Below are 17,630 nucleotides of genomic sequence, written 5' to 3' on the forward strand. Positions count from 1 at the left end.
CAAGGATGATCAATGGAAACAGGATGCACCGAGACAGGATGGTGTTGAGGCACAGGTCTGGGGAAGGGTACCAAAACATTTCTGCATCATTGAACGACTCCAACAACACAGTGGCCTCCATCATTCTTAAATGGAAGAAGTTTGGAACCAACAAGACTCTTCCTAGAGCTGGCCGCCCAGCCAAACTGAGCAATCGGGGGAGTAGGGCTTGGTCAGGGAGGTGACCAAGAACTTGATGGTTATTCTGACAGAGCTCCAGAGTTCCTCTGTGGAGATGGAAGAATCTTCCAGAAGGACAAACATCTCTGCAGCACTCCACCAATCAGGCCTTTATGGTAGAGTGGCCTGACAGAAGCCACTCCTCAGTAAAAGGCACATGACAGCCCGCTTGGAGTTTGCCAAAAGGCGCCTAAAGGACTCTCTGACCATGAGAAACAAGATTCTCTGCTCTGATGAAACCAAGATTGAACTCTTTAGCCTGAATGCCAAGCGTCACATCTGGGGGAAACCTGGCACCATCCCTACAGTGAAGCATGGTGGTGGCAGCACTGTGGGGATGTTTTTCAGCTGCAAGGACTGGGAGTCTAGTCAGGATTGAGGAAAAGATGAACAGAGCAAAGTACAGAGAGATCCTTGATGAAAACCTGCTCCAGAGCGCTCAGGACCTCAGACTGGGGCTAAGGTTCACCTTCCAAGAGGACAATGACCTTAGGCACACAGCCAAGACAATGCACGAGTGGCTTCGGGACAAGTCTCTGAATGTTCTTGAGTGGCCCAGCCAGAGTCTGGACTTGAACATCTCTGGAGAGAACTGAAAATAGCTATGCAGCAACGCTCCCCATTCAACCTGACAGATCTTGAGAAGATATGCAGAGAAGAATGGGAGAAACTCCCCAAATATAGGTGTGCCAATCTTGTAGCGTCATATCCAAGGAGACTCAAGGCTGTAATCTCTCCCAAAAGGTGCTTCAACCAAGTACTGAGTGAAGGGTCTGAATACTTATGGAAATGTGATATGTTTTTTACTTTCAATAAACCTGCAAAATATTCCAAAACGTGTTCTTGCGGGTTATTGATGAGGAAAAACAACAATTTAATACATTTTTGAATAAGGCTGTAACGTAACAAAATGTGGAAAAGGTCAAGGAGTCTGAATAGTTGTTTCCTAAGCTTCCATTTGTCTGTGTTTAACCTATAGCTACATGGAGGGTTTCAAATACATCCTTAGGTTGGTAGGATCAAATCTAGCTTATTGCCAATGTTATCTGATTCTATCATTTTATGTTGCCATTAAGCCATACATAGTCACCACCGAGTGAGTACATCTTTGCGCATCAAAAATATGATGTTGCCTGCATACGCTGTAGGCATCCATTACTCAGGGGATTGGCTACTATGGCACCTGGACAGTCTTGTAGCCAATGAGATAAGCTTTCCAAGGATATGCAGGTGACCCTGGGTGGGACAAAACATGGCCTAGAACCTTTTATGCATAATGCAAACTATTGCTACCTGCCTCAGAGACGAGACGCACTGAGCATGCTACATTACATTGTAAACAGATTTCATCGCTTTCATTTCATTGCTTTAGCATAAAAGATGGCTTAAATTGTATTTTTTTAAATACAGGAAAAACTAAGAATATCGAACAGGAACCTAAAAAGGCAGCAGCAGCTATAAATAACTAAATGGACATAGAAGTTTTGAATAAAATACCAGAGTCGGACTCGGATCAGGGGAGCAATTTGGACAACGAGGATTTCGACTCAGCTGACAAAGATTTCTTTCTAGAAGGATTGGATCCACTTTTAGATCTGTATAAGTACATTATTTTCATGACTTTATATAGCAAATGTACTATATGTATTGATTTATTTTTTAAGTAACTTTTTGTGCATTGGATTTAGTTCACATAAGCCTATGTAACAAGTAATTTCATGTTATAGAATTCCAAAGTAGTTATTGTATATGTTTCATATTGGTTCATTGTTTGCTGTTCTAAGTTTCATCCTTGTAACTTTGGAGAGGCCACTAAACTCTCATAGCCATTGATGATTTGTGGTTCTCACCTCTGCCTTTGTCTCCAAAGTGTTACTGTTGCATTGTGTGAGTCATTGTACAGAAAGTTTAGGCTTGGTGTTTTTACTTTACAGTAATGTCGTTTTGTAAATTTAGTCAACTGTAATTATGTGTCTTACAACAATATATCCCTTTATTTTATTCACCACAGAGCGGAAGATGCAGAGGATTTGGATGATGACGTTTGGGAGCCACCACTCCCCAGCTAGCGCCCCCGCTGGTCAAGGTCTTCACTCCCCACTGCCATGTCAATCACCCCGTCTGATGGTTCTACATCCACCACTCGACAAAGACCCCACTCCTCTTCAACCACCCCCACTGCAGGCCCTGGCACCCCTCCCCTCTCTGCAAGTTCATCTGGAGGTGCAGGGACAGGGGCAGGGAGGAGATCTAGGCCTCAACAGTGAAGAGGGAGAGGGGCAGTGGAAGCAGCACAACAGAGGGAGATGAAACTGAGGACAGGTGGCATACAGTCCTTGAAGATCAGGAGCCGGAACAATTTAGCTTGACGACCTGAAGGCCCACCAACGACCTTAAGGCCCACAGTTGGTTAGTGATGAAACATACACCCCCTTACAGCTGTTGCAGCTCTACTTTCCCACCTCTGTACTGGAAACACTAATTAGTAATACCAACAAGTATTGGGACAAGCAGTAGCAGGGTGGAAGGACGATGTCCTGGGCACCTGTCACCATCGATGACATGCTCAACTTCATTTCCTTGGTGATTTACATGGGACTGGTAAAGTTATCAAGACTACTTGACAACTGGAGCAAATCCCCACTCTATCGGTTCCAGTTCCCCACCTCCATCATGAGTGAAAACCGATTCTTGGTTTGATCAGGAGAATGACCAGAAGAAGGGGACTGCAGGGTATGATCGTCTTGCAAGAGTCAAGCCCCTTTATCATGACATGGTGGAGGCATGAAGAACTTACTACCAACCTGCTCAAAATCGTTCTATAGATGAGCGTATGGTTGCCTCATATTGGCTTAAAGCAATATACACTGCTCAAAAAAATAAAAGGGAGGGATCACGTGACCCTTGAACGAGATGGCCGCATGAACTAAGAGCTCCGCACAAGTAGTTTCCAATTCCTAATCTTACCTCCACTCCAAGTTCACACTCATTTAGCTTTAGCAAGAAAAAGTCATGGCGGCTACAAAAGGCGACACTTCGGGTGACATTTTTACCCGGACTCGAGTATTAGCGACGGAAAAAGCCTCCAAGAAGAAGCTAGCTTCAGAAAAAACTAGCGCCATTAGCCAGGAGCAAGAGAACCCGCTCCCCCATGAGGCACAACGAATGCCAACCTCGCACTCTGTCGAAGACATCCTTTCTGAGTTGAGATCCCAACGTACAGAACTAAACACTAAATTAGATGCCATTAATTCTCAGCTCAGTGCGATAGGGGGCAAGGTGACAATCCTGGAAAACGCTTTGCCTGACATCAACAACAAGATAACCATAAACGCGGGGCGCCTGGACGAGGCAGAGGGGCGAATCCTATCCATGGAAAACTTATTGACAGAAGCCATGGAAACAATCGCATATGCTACAAAGAAAATCGAGCATCTGGAAGAGAAAACAGAGGACCTGGAAAACAGGGGGCGAAGGAATAATTGTGTTCTATTCAATCTGGGCGAAAAAGAAGAGGGAAACATGCCACTGATCCGCTACCTGCAAGACAAACTTCCCGAGTGGCTCCACCTGCCCACCGACAGGCCCATAGAACTCGAGAGAGCTCACCGAGCACTGAGGCCCCCACCAGCAGCCAGACAACCAGCGCGCCCAATCACCATACGTTTCCTGAGATTCACCGACAAGGAACGAGTCCTACAGGCGGCGAAAAACAACACCATCACAGTGGGAAACGCCAAACTCGCTTTACACCAGGACCTGTCAGCTGGAATACGCCGAAAGCGCCGAGAATTTGACGAAGTGAAGAAATACTCCATTGACCGAGGCATCTTCAGGGGATTCAAATACCCAAACGAGCTCAGGATTCTTCACCAGGGAGCCTTGCGACACTTCAAAACTCCCGAAGAGGCAAAAGTTTTTTGAAAGACAATCCTGGCCAATGAGAAACAGACCAATGACTAAATGCGATTAATGCCATTACTAAAGGAGGTAAGACGACATATAGCCGATATCCAGAGATCCACCCCCTAAATGTCATTATAGCCGTCCAATTTATATTTATTGTCCTTTAACTGAGAGGGATGGGCTGTATAGCCTAACCTAGGCCTACTAATGTTTCAGCCTACTTTTATTTCCCTGTTTTTTTGTTGTTGCTATTATTACCTGGGGTTCCCTATGTCCCTTGGGGGAGGCATATGTAGGCTGGGCTATTGATTTTATTTTTCTCCCCTCTTTTACTGGGGTCTGGACGAGGGCAACTGTGTTATTTACTCAATGCGGGGTGGAGAGGATGAGGCATTTCTTTGGTGGGGAGAAGGAGACGTTGTGCGTTGCTAACTGTTCCCGGTTTTTGTTTTATTCGGAACACAGAATTGAGACTGAGCGGGGGGGTAATAGATCCAACGGGATGTGTCGAGTTGTTTGGGAACTCGGCTGGGGTGTTCAGAGATTATTATTTTATGTACACCATTTATTTTCCTTTTATGTGAACGCAGCTGTAATTACTATCCACTTTTACCCAGCGATGACTTGCACTAAAGTTTGATTACTGCTCGATGACGATGACTAGTACCTTAAATCTATTGACATGGAACTGCCATGGTCTAGGGCATGCAATAAAACGAAAAAAGATACTATGTGCTCTAAAAAAGGAAAAAGCAGACATTGCGCTATTACAAGAGACACACCTCTGTGATGCTGAACATGCCAAACTCCGCAGAGCTTGGGTGGGACAGGTGTATTTCTCATCTTTCAAATCAAACAGTAGAGGCACAGCCATACTTATCCATAAAAATGTTCCATTCATAATTGACAAAAACATATCTGATCCGGAGGGGAGATTTATTTTGATAACTGGGTCACTATATGGTCAACCAATTACTATATTAAACATATACGCCCCTAACACAGATACTCCTGCCTTCATGTCAAAAATTATAACCCTGTTCAATGAGCATTGTGTCTCCTTAGGCGTGGTGGCCGGAGATTTTAATTGTACCCTTAACCCAACCCTAGACAAATCATCTCAAGTCCCCACCACAAATCCTAGATCTGCAAAGATGTTGAACTCTCTTACTAAAGAGATGGGACTGATAGATATCTGGAGAGAGAATAATAGCTCATCTATGGACTATACATACTACTCTAATGTCCATAACACCTACTCCCGTATAGATTACATTTTTATCCCAAAGAGTTTCATAAATTCAGCCACATGTACAATCGGACCCATAGCACTTTCAGATCACGCCTTTGTCCACCTCCGCTTTGACCTCTGCAAAAACATCCCGAGGTCAAAGAGCTGGAAATTCAACACCTCCATCCTATCAAATGACGAGTTCCATACATTGGTAACTACATGGATAGACAACTACACACAAGACAATAAAGACTCTCCTGTTTCTCCGGCCACAATGTGGGACGCTGCTAAAGCCACACTAAGAGGTCATCTAATTGCATATGCTTCCTCTAAGAAAAAAGCAATGGAAGCACACAGGCTAGATCTTGAGAGGGAGCTGGAATGCTGTGAAAAAATACATAAACAATCCCTAGACAGCACCTCCTGGAGTCATCTTAAAGCAGCCAAAGCCAAACTGAATTTGGACTACACTCGGGAGATAAAAAAAAAAGTTTTCTTTACTAAACAGAAATACCATGAGTATAGCAATAGGCCCAGTAGATTGCTTGCTTACCAATTAAAAAAGGAGCAGTCAGAGCGTACAATCATGGCTATCCGAACAGCAGAGGACGAGGTCACATATGACCCAAAAAAGATCAATTTAACTTTTCATGATTTTTACTGCAAACTATATACCTCTGAGAGAAAACACACAGAGGCAGAACTCCACTCTTTCCTAGAGGGAATCTCGCTACCTAAACTATCAGAGACCGACCAGGAAGATCTCAACTCCCCCTTCACTCCTGAGGAGATCCTGGAGGCAATTACCTCCATGCCACCTAATAAGTCCCCAGGCCCAGATGGATTCCCCAGAGAGTTCTACAAAGCATTTTGGCCCCAGCTCAGCCCTATCTTCATGCCAATGCTGGAGGATTTTTGCAAAAACTGAGTTCTCCCAGACTCAATGCACACAGTTCGCATTACAGTGTTGCTAAAAAAGGACAAGGACCCCCTATCCTGCTCGTCCTTCCAGCCCATAAGCTTGTTGGATTTCGACTATAAAATAATTGCCAAATTGCTCGCCAAAAGACTAAACACTCTTCTTCCCAAAATAATAAAAGCGGACCAAATTGGATTTGTTAGAGACAGACACTCTTCTGATAACATTCGCCGTCTTTTTGATATTATTGATCAAGTAAACGCACAAAAGACCCCTGTCCTGCTGGCTTCACTGGATGCTGAGAAGGCGTTTGACAGGATGGAGTGGAGCTTTGTTTTCAGTCTTAGAAAAGTTCAATATGGGCCCAAATTTTATTAAATGGATCAAATCACTATACTCTCATCCAAATGCCATGGTGACTACTAATGGACTGAACTCTGACAGATTCCCTCTGGAACGGGGCACAAGACAAGGGTGCTCGCTGTCCCCGCTGCTCTACTTGTTGGGGGCGGAGCCTCTGGCAGAGCTGATAAGGAGCAATCCAAGTATTATGGGTGTTTCTGCAGGTGGCCTGCAGCACAAGATTTCGCTTTACGCGGATGATGTCTTGCTCTACACATCCAACCCTGAGAAATCCCTCCCTCTCATTTTAGACAATTGCTCAGTATGGCAAGTTTTCAGGTTATAAGATTTATTTTAACAAATCCACTGTCTGCCCTCTCAATATTACACTCACCAGCTCTATGAAGACACTTTGTCCTTTCCAATGGAAAACACACGGGTTTCAATACCTCGGGATCTTCATAACACCAGATCTGAATAGCCTTTTTTTGGAAAATTATCTTCCACTCCTGGATCGAATCAAGAACGATCTCCAAACCTGGATCTCCCTCCCAATTAGCTTAGTAGGAAGAATTAATGTAATCCGTATGAACGTCCTCCCTAGACTAAACTACTTATTTCAGATGCTCCCATGCTATCTCCCAGTTTCCTTCTTCAAAACAACTAACCAAAGCATCACCAAATTTATATGGGGCAATAAAAAACCTAGGATCAAGTTTTCCACTTTATCAAAACCTGAATCTAAAAGGTGGTCTTGCCCTTCCCTCCCTTCAACTGTACTACTGGTCTGCCCAAATCCGCAACATGCTAACATGGATCACAAACAGACAAGAGTCAACGTGGATTCAGATAGAAGCCCAATCCTGTGGTTCATTGCCCTTAAGCTCAATTATATTCATTAATAACTTTAGTGAAGTGGGCAACATAGCCAAAACATTTGCGATTTACAGCACCCTACTAGCGTGGAGGGACTGTAAGAAATACCTGGGCATTTCCTCCCAAATATGTTCTCACTCGCCTATAGTAGGCAACCCAGACTTGCCAAAAGCCCTGTGGGATGCCAACTTTAATCTTTGGCATACTCTAGGAATCAGGACCTTTTCAGACCTATTTCATCAGAAAACCACTACACTGAAATCCTTTCAAGAGCTCTGCAGTGAATTCGATGTGCCAAGATCCCATTTTTTTAAATATCTTCAAATTAGACATGTAATTTCCTCATTTACCTCCAAGAGGAGGTTTAGAACTCAGTTGAATGCAGTTGAAACCCTTCTTGTCACAGCACAATCCATTAAAGGCAAAATATCTTACATCTATAGACTCCTTTCTGAGAAAGGAAGCTCCTCCTTTACTCCTTTGAAAATAATCTGGGAAAAGGACCTTGGTCTGACTATCAGTGATGAGTTATGGGCGGAGGTTTGCGACAGGGTATACTGCTCCTCTACCAGTGTAAAAATGAAAGAATCTAATTACAAATTTTTGTACAAATTTTATTATACTCCTTTGAGACTCCATAGAATGAAAACAGATATGTCTCCTAACTGTAAAAGATGTACCTCTGAAAGTGGAACCTATATGCATGTATTTTGGAGCTGTAGGGAGATTGCCAGATTCTGGTACAGATGTACAGTTTGATATGACCCTGTGTATCTATCTTCTTAATGCCCAGCAGGACTTTGTTCTTGATCCTGATAGAGAAAATTTGCTTATGACTATTACATACTTTGCTAAGAAATGTATTCTTCTATTGTGGGCCTCTAATACCCCTCCTACATTTAAAATGTGGATTGACCAGATTGTTGACTTTCTTCCTCTTGAAAAGCTCACTTATGACCTCCACAAGAGACAGCACAAGTTTGATAGACTCTGGTCTCCACTATTCAACTATATTTCAAACTGGACAGAGTGAACGGGGTGACTAGGGAAATGCGCAGATACATGTTGTGTAAGGTACTGTAAAACCTAAAAAAGAATTATTGGCCCGTCGTCTCAGCGAATGCTTGAAATAGCTGATAAGAACCTTGATAGTGCTGCTGCAAGTGTTGTTTTTTTTGTTTTGTTTTGTTTTGTGTGTGTTTTTATTTTAATTTAGTTTTTGAGTACGTGTGCGTAGGTGTGTGTGTGTGTGTGTGTGTATGTATATGTGTGTATGTATATATATATATATATATATATATATATATATATATATATATATATATATATATATATATATATATATATATATATATATATATATATATATATATATATATATATATATATATATATATATATATATATATATATATGTACCAAGGAAAATATATAGATTAAGAAAAATAAATGCTTTTATTTGACTTTTTCATTTTAATTGTATTTTTATTTTTTCAAAAGTATTATTATTTTTTATTTTTTTAAAGCCTGTCACATCTGTGAATGTGGAATGTGTTCTGTTGGTTGATTGAAAAACAAGAAAACTTAATAAAACTTTAAATTGAAAAAAAATAAAAATAAAAGGAACACTTAAACAACACAATGTAACTCCAAGTCAATCACACTTCTGTGAAATCAAACTGTCCACTTAGGAAGCAACACTGATTGACAATACATTTCACATGCTGTTGTGCAAATGGAATAGACAACAGGTGGAAATTATAGGCAATTAGCAAGACACCCCCAATAAAGGAGTGGTTCTGCAGGTGGGGACCACAGACCACTTCTCAGTTCCTATACTTCCTGGCTGACGTTTTGGTCACTTTTGAATGCTGGCGGTGCTTTCACTCTAGTGGTAGCATGAGACGGAGTCTACAACCCACACAACTGGCTCAGGTAGTGCAGCTCATCCAGGATGGCACATCAATGCGAGATGTGGCAAGAAGGTTTGCTGTGTCTGTCAGCGTAGTGTCCAGAGCATGGAGGCGCTACCAGGAGACAGGCCAGTACATCAGGAGATGTGGAGGAGGCCGTAGGAGGGCAACAACCCAGCAGCAGAACCACTACCTCCGCCTTTGTGCAAGGAGGAGCACTGCCACAAAATGACCTGCAGCAAGCCACAAATGTGCATGTGTCTGCTCAAACGGTCAGAAACAGACTCCATGAGGGTGGTATGAGGGCCCGACGTCCACAGGTGGGGGTTGTGCTTACAGCCCAACACCATGCAGGACGTTTGGCATTTGCCAGAGAACACCAAGATTGGCAAATTCGCCACTGGCGCCCTGTGCTCTTCACAGATGAAAGCAGGTTCACACTGAGCACATGTGACAGACGTGACAGTCTGGAGACGCCGTGGAGAACGTTCTGCTGCCTGCAACATCCCCCAGCATGACCGGTTTGGCGGTGGGTCAGTCATGGTGTGGGGTGGCATTTCTTTGGGGGGCCGCACAGCCCTCCATGTGCTCGCCAGAGGTAGCCTGACTGCCATTAGGTACCGAGGTTATATCCTCAGACCCCTTGTGAGACCATATGCTGGTGTGGTTGGCCCTGGGTTCCTCCTAATGCAAGACAATGCTAGACCTCATGTGGCTGGAGTGTGTCAGCAGTTCCTGCAAGAGGAAGGCATTGATGCTATGGACTGGCCCGCCCGTTCCCCAGAAAGTTCCCCAGACCTGAATCCAATTGAGCACATCTGGGACATCATGTTTCGATGCTTTAGTCCAGGTCTGGGAGGAGATCCATCAGGAGACCATCCGTCACCTCATCAGGAGCATGCCCAGGCGTTGTAGGGAGGTCATACAGGCACGTGGAGGCCACACACACTACTGAGCCTCATTTTGACTTGTTTTAAGGACATTACATCAAAGTTGGATCAGCCTGTAGTGTGGTTTTCCACTTTAATTTTGAGTGTGACTCCAAATCCAGACCTCCATGGGTTGATAAATTTGATTTCCATTGATAATTTTTGTGTGATTTTGTTGTCAGCACATTCAACTATGTAAAGAAAAAAGTATTTAATAAGAATATTTCATTCATTCAGATCTAGGATGTGTTATTTTAGTGTTCCCTTTATTTTTTTGATCAGTGTATGACAAATAAGCCGACCAAATGGGGCTATAAGCTCTTTGTGCCGATTCAGCCTCTGCCCACACGTGGAACTTTTTCATCTATGAAGGCTTTCACACCCACTGGGAAGGGCCTTAGTTATGACTCTGTCATGCAGCTGATGGACTTCCTCTTACTTGGAAGTGGGTACAAGCTCTTTGTGGACAATTTTTACACTCGTCCCTTTTCATAGACCTCTTAAAAAAGAAAGTAGGAAGCCCTTAACAGAATTGGTTTCCCCAAGACCAAGGTAAATGACAAAGACAGAGGAGAGGGGGATACGTTGGAATAGGACTAACAAGCTGCTTTTTGTGAAATGGGAGGACACTAGGGAAGTAACCATGCTCACCACACAGCATAAGGCATTCAATAACGACCACGTCTCTAGGAGGGGGAAAAATGTCACTGGGGCATTGGGGAGAAAGGAAGTTCCCATTCCTATTAAGGACTACAATGCCAGCATGGGGGGCGTTAACCTACCTGATGCTCTGATATACCACTTCCTGGTCTTGTGGAGGACCTGGTAGTAGCCTAAGACTATTTTTTTTACCACTTTGTGGACATTGCTACAGTAAATGATTTCATTCTCCACAAGTAGATGGCCAAAGCAAAAGGTCAAACCTCTCTCTCCCAGTTGACCTTCTGAGAGCAGCTGGTGTTGGAAATGGCTGAATTGAGGGCCCAAAGCAACCTCACAACCATAACAATAGCCCCCACTGAAGGTGAGCGCCACTATCCAACACGTGCCAAAAGACAAAAAGGAACAACTGCAAGCATTGCACAAAACACAGGGGGCGTGAAATGCCAGATCTCCTGTCCGAAATGCCAGTTCATTTTTTGTTTCCTGGCAGAGAGGGAATGCTTCAAAGACTAATCACAACATACACAAGCTATTGTGAAAGTGAAATCTAATCATCTACACCTGGGATATAAAACAAACATCATTTATACTGAACAAATAGCAGTTAGGGATTGGAAATATGTAATAGCTCTGGAATTATCTCATTTACAGACATGCCACTCTGGAGAGGTTTAGGGACACTTGGAAACGTCCCATGACCACACTTACTAAAACATCTGCCCATTTCTAGTTGTTAGGTCTATCAATCCCATTGTTCACATGTTGTGGAAGCCATCTGATGCGTTTCCAGCTCTGGGCATCAATAATTCACTTATAGCCTGTCAATTAAAGATGACTTTCAACATAAAAAAAATGTAACTGTGTGCGTTTGATCTTGTGTATTCTGAACTATGTATCTCCTATCCATCTTCTGATCATTTCCTTATCATCTCCCAGATGTCGTCTTCTAAATATACCAAGTTGTTGCATATCAGAATCATGTAATTACACATGAATAGCAGTTTACCCAAAAGTATGTCTATTTAAGAGGAAATCTAAATTTTGCCATTACATTTAAGAGGTTAAGGAACTCAGTCCGGCTTTAAACTTACTCTTGAAAGTTGTAATAGTAGAATGCACAAGGTGAAATTTCAAAATTGTGTAGTACATCATCAGTTCCTCTTGTCATGTCAGTTATTGCATACAGCAATATCGTATTTGCACAAAACGTGTAGAATTGCAGGAAATAAGCTTTAAAACTGCAACTCTCTCCACCAACAAGAGGGGTGTGAACAATTTGTGTCATGAACAGTGCTTGTGCCCATAGAAATAGATGTGGGGCGCAAGCAATGGGGGGGCAGGATATTCCCCAATGCTGGAAGGGGGCCCTTAGTGAAAGAGTTTGGGAACCCCTGGTCTAGAGCAATGTGTCAGTACTGGCAGTATCCAGTTCGTTCACTAACGGCAGCCTACAGACAGTACAATGGGATTGAAAAACAATACCCAACAACTGTTAGTGTTGAATGACAAGGGAAGGCTAACTGGTTTACAACTGCCAGACATTAAGCTGCCTTGGTGCAGGCCAGACATTAAGCTAACTTGGTGCAGGCCAGACAAGACCGGAGAGAATGATGATCACATACAGTGGGGAGAACAAGTATTTGATACACTGCCGATTTTTCATGTTTTCCTACTTACAAAGCATGTAGAGGTCTGTCATTTTTATCATAGGTACACTTCAACTGTGAGAGACGGAATCTAAAACAAAAATCCAGAAAATCACATTTGTATGATTTTTAAGTAATTCATTTGCATGACATAAGTATTTGATCACCTACCAACCAGTAAGAATTCCAGCTCACAGACCTGTTAGTTTTTCTTTAATAAAGAAGCCCTCCTGTTCTCCACTCATTACCTGTATTAACTGCACCTGTTTGAACTTGTTACCTGTATAAAAGACACCTGTCCACACACTCAATTAAACAGACTCCAACCTCTCCACAAAGGCCAAGACCGAAAGGCTGTGTAAGGACATCAGGGATAAAATTGTAGACCTGCACAAGGCTGGGATGGGCTACTGGACAATAGGCAAGCAGCTTGGTGAGAAGGCAACAACTTTTGGCGCAATTATTAGAAAATGGAAGAAGTTCAAGATGACGGTCAATCACCCTCGGTCTGGAGCTCCATGCAAGATCTCACCTGGTGGGGCATCAATGATCATGTGGAAGGTGAGGGATCAGCCCAGTACTACACAGCAGGACCTGGTCAATGACCTGAAGAGAGCTGGGACCACAGTCTCAAAGAAAACCATTAGTAACACACTACGCCGTCATGGATTAAAATCCTGCAGCGCACGCAAGGTCCCCCTGCTTAAGCCAGCGTATGTCCAGGCCTGTCTGAAGTTTGCCAATGACCATCTGGATGATCCAGAGGAGGAATGGGAGAATTGGTAATGTGGTCTGATGAGACAAAAATAGAGCCTTATGGTCTAAACTCCACTCGCCGTGTTTGGAGGAAGAAGAAGGATGAGTACAACCCCAAGAACAGCATCCCAACTGTGAAGCATGGAGGTGGAAACATCATTCTTTGGGGATGCTTTTCTGCAAAGGGGACAGGATGACTGCACCGTATTGAGGGGAGGATGGATGGGGCCATGTATCGCGAGATCTTGGCCAACAACCTCCTTCCCTCAGTAAGAACATTGAAGATGGGTCGTGGCTGGGTCTTCCAGCATGACAACGACCCGAAACACACAGCCAGGGCAACTAAGGAGTGGCTCCGTAAGAAACATCTCAAGTTCCTGGAGTGGCCTAGCCAGTCTCCAGACCTGAACCCAATAGAACATCTTTGGAGGGAGCTGAAAGTCCGTATTGCCCAGCGACAGCCCCGAAACCTGAAGGATCTGGAGAAGGTCTGTATGGAGGAGTGGGCCAAAATCCCTGCTGCAGTGTGTGCAAACCTGGTCAAGAACTACAGGAAACATATGATCTCTGTAATTGCAAACAAAGGTTTCTGTACCAAATATTAAGTTCTGCTTTTCTGATGTATCAAATACTTATGTCATGCAATAAAATGCAAATTAATTACTTAAAAATCATACAATGTGATTTTCTGGAATTTTGTTTTAGATTCCGTCTCTCACAGTTGAAGTGTATCTATGATAAAAAATTACAGACCTCTACATGCTTTGTAAGTAGGAAAACCTGCAAAATAGGCAGTGTTTCAAATACTTGTTCTCCCCACTGTACATAACAGGCCACAGGTAGCATCCTATCGGCAACCAAATCTTCAAATGAGTCAAAGAAACAACAGTTAATAAGTTTGAATCCTGGTGTCTCTCCTGCACATGTGAAAGGAGTCCCCCGCGCACCCAACTTTCCATCCTGAACGTTCTATCATCACCTTCTATTAAAAGCAGTGTGGATCAGTGGATATGCTTGTTTTCTGAGCTCTCTGGCAATTACTCTGTCAGCACAGTGGAACAACTGAGCGAGAGCGAGGAGTGGAACAGAGAGAAAGCGAGGGGTGGAACAGAGAGAGAGAGAGGGGAGGCAGAGAGAGAGGGGAGGCAGAGAGAGAGCGAGAGAGAGAGAGCGAGAGAGAGAGAGCGGCCAAGAGAGAGAGCGGCCAAGAGAGAGAGCGGCCAAGAGAGAGAGGGAGAGAGCGGCCGAGCGAGAGAGAGGGGCCAAGAGAGAGGGGCAGAGGGCACGCGAGAGAGAGGGGCCGAGAGAGAGCAAGAGAGAGGGGCCGAGAGAGAGCAAGAGAGAGGGGCCGAGAGAGAGCAAGAGAGAGGGGCCGAGAGAGAGCAAGAGAGAGGGGCCGAGAGAGAGCAAGAGAGAGGGGCCGAGAGAGAGCAAGAGAGAGGGGCCGAGAGAGAGCAAGAGAGAGGGGCCGAGAGAGAGCAAGAGAGAGGGGCCGAGAGAGAGCAAGAGAGAGGGGCCGAGAGAGAGCAAGAGAGAGGGGCCGAGAGAGAGCAAGAGAGAGGGGCCGAGAGAGCGAGAGAGCGAGAGAGAGGGGCCGAGGGCGCGCGAGAGAGAGGGGCCGAGGGCGCGCGAGAGAGAGGGGCCGAGGGCGCGCGAGAGAGAGGGGCCGAGGGCGCGCGAGAGAGAGGGGCCGAGGGCGCGCGAGAGAGAGGGGCCGAGGGCGCGCGAGAGAGAGGGGCCGAGGGCGCGCGAGAGAGAGGGGCCGAGGGCGCGCGAGAGAGAGGGGCCGAGGGCGCGCGAGAGAGAGGGGCCGAGGGCGCGCGAGAGAGAGGGCAGAGAGAGAGAGGGGCAGGGGCAAGCGAGCGATAGAGGGCCAAGAGAGGGGCAGAGGGCACGCGCGAGAGAGGGGCTGAGGACGCGCGAAAGAAAGGGCAGAGAGAGAGAGGGGCAGGGGCAAGCGAGCGATAGAGGGCAAAGAGCAAGAGAGAGGGGCCGAGAGAGAGAGGGGCCGAGGTCGCTCGAGAGAGAGGGGCCGAAAGAGAGAGAGAGGTCTGAGCGAGAGAGGGGCCGAGGGCGCGCTAGAGAGAGGGGCCGAGCAAGCGAGCGAGAGAGAGGGGCCGAGGGCGCGCGAAAGAAAGGGCAGAGAGAGAGAGAGGGGCAGGGGCAAGCGAGCGATAGAGGGCAAAGAGCAAGAGAGAGGGGCCGAGAGACAGAGGGGCCGAGGGCGCGCTAGAGAGAGGGGCCGAGCGAGCGAGCGAGAGAGAGGGGCCGAGCGAGCGAGCGAGAGAGAGGGGCCGAGCGAGCGAGCGAGAGAGAGGGGCCGAGAGAGCGAGCGAGAGAGAGGCCGATGGTACGCAAGAGAGAGGGGCCGAAAGCATGCAAGCGATAGAGAGCAGAGAGAGAGGGGCCGAGAGAGCGAGAGGGGCCGAGAGAGCGAGAGGGGCCGAGAGAGCGAGAGAGAGGGCGCGCGAGAGAGAGGGGCCGAGCAAGCGAGCAATAGAGGGCAGAGAGAGAACGAGAGAGGGGCTGATAGAGAGCGAGAGAGAGGCCGAGAGAGAGGGGCCGAAAGAGAGAGAAAGCGAGAGAGAGATGGAGAGAGGGGGGGTGAGAGAGAGAGCGCGCTAGAGAGGGGCCGAGAGAGAGAGAGGACCCCAGCGGCGCAGAGGAGGACTCTACAGCAGCACTACCACAGGGCCAACACAAACATCTGCTTTCAACATTAAAAAGAGGCCCTTACAACAAGGGAAAAAAGTGTGTATACTTGTGAGTGTGTGTAAATGTGTCTGTGTTTAAGTTTACCCAAAAAGTCCCCTGTGACACTAAAGTAAAACTCTTGGGAACATCCATCTTAATAAAATCACAGGGGAAGTGAACTTGAGAAAATCATAGCCGGTAAGTCCACATCAGGCCTACATATTTTTTACATTTTTTGTCAGCTAAGAACATAGCCTAACAAATTCTTATTTTCAATGACGGCCTAAATCAGGGGCAGAACTACAGATGTAACGTTCTAACCACTAGGCTACCTGCCACCGTTCTTAACCATCAGGTATATTCACCTCTCAAGACCTAGAAATAACTAGCCACTGTAGCCAGCATATGGTTGTAGAAAAGCAGAAAAAAAATCAAATCAAATGTATTTGTCACATACACATGGTTAGCAGATGTTAATGCGATTGTAGCGAAATGCTTGTGCTTCTAGTTCCGACAATGCAGTAATAGCCAACGAGTAATCTAACCTAACAATTCCAAAACTACTACCTTGTACACACAAGTGTAAAGGGATAAAGAATATGTACATAAAGATATATGAATGAGTGATGGTACAGAACAGCATAGGCAAGATGCAGTAGATGGTATCGAGTACAGCATACAGTGGGGCAAAAATCCCAGAAAATCACATTGTAGGATTTTTAAGGAATTTATTTGCAAATTATGGTGGAAAATAAGTATTTGGTCACCTACAAACAAGCAAGATTTCTGGCTCTCACAGACCTGTAACTTCTTCTTTAATTAACCTCGGTGTTAGGGGGCAGTATTTTCATTTTTGGAAAAAAAAAACTTTCCCTTTTTAAACGGGATATTTTGTCAGGAAAAGATGCTAGAATATGCATATAACTGACAGCTTTGGATAGAAAACACTCTCACGTTTCCAAAACTGTAAAAATATTGTCTGTGAGTATAACAGAACTGATGTTGCAGGCGAAAGCCTGAGAAAAATCCAATCCGGAAGTGCCCCAGGTTTTGAAAGCTCTGTGTTCCAATGACTCCCTATATGGCTGTGAATGTACCATCAACGAGCTTACGTATTCCCCAAGGTGTCTACAGCATTGTGACGTAGTTTTAGGCATTTCTGTTGAAGAATAGCCGTATGGGGGCATATTGCGTAAGTGGTCAAATGGTGGCTCCGAGAGAGATTCTCGCGTAAAGTGCAGAGGTAGCCATTACTCCAATCGGTCCTAGAGAAAAGGGAATTGTCCCGACGGATATATTATCGAATAGATATTATAAAAACACCTTGAGGATGGATTCTAAACAACGTTTGCCATGTTTGTCGATATTATGGAGCTAATTTGGAATATTTTTCGGCGTTGTGGTGACTGCAATTTCCGGGCGATTTCTCAGCCAAACGTGAAGAACAAACGGAGCTATTTCGCCTACAAAAATAATATTTCGGGAAAAAATTAACTTTGGATGTCTACCTGGGAGTCTCGTGAGTGAAAACAT

The 17,630-nt window shown here is 45.1% G+C and overlaps 1 pseudogene; it reads right to left on the reverse strand.

Annotated features, from left to right (window-relative positions):
• The window catches only part of LOC110497838, a 75,756-nt pseudogene that overhangs the window by 19,663 nt on the left and 38,463 nt on the right, over nucleotides 1-17,630 (reverse strand).

This window comes from Oncorhynchus mykiss, chromosome 19 (genome assembly GCF_013265735.2).
Source record: "Oncorhynchus mykiss isolate Arlee chromosome 19, USDA_OmykA_1.1, whole genome shotgun sequence".
Classification (NCBI taxonomy): domain Eukaryota; kingdom Metazoa; phylum Chordata; class Actinopteri; order Salmoniformes; family Salmonidae; genus Oncorhynchus; species Oncorhynchus mykiss.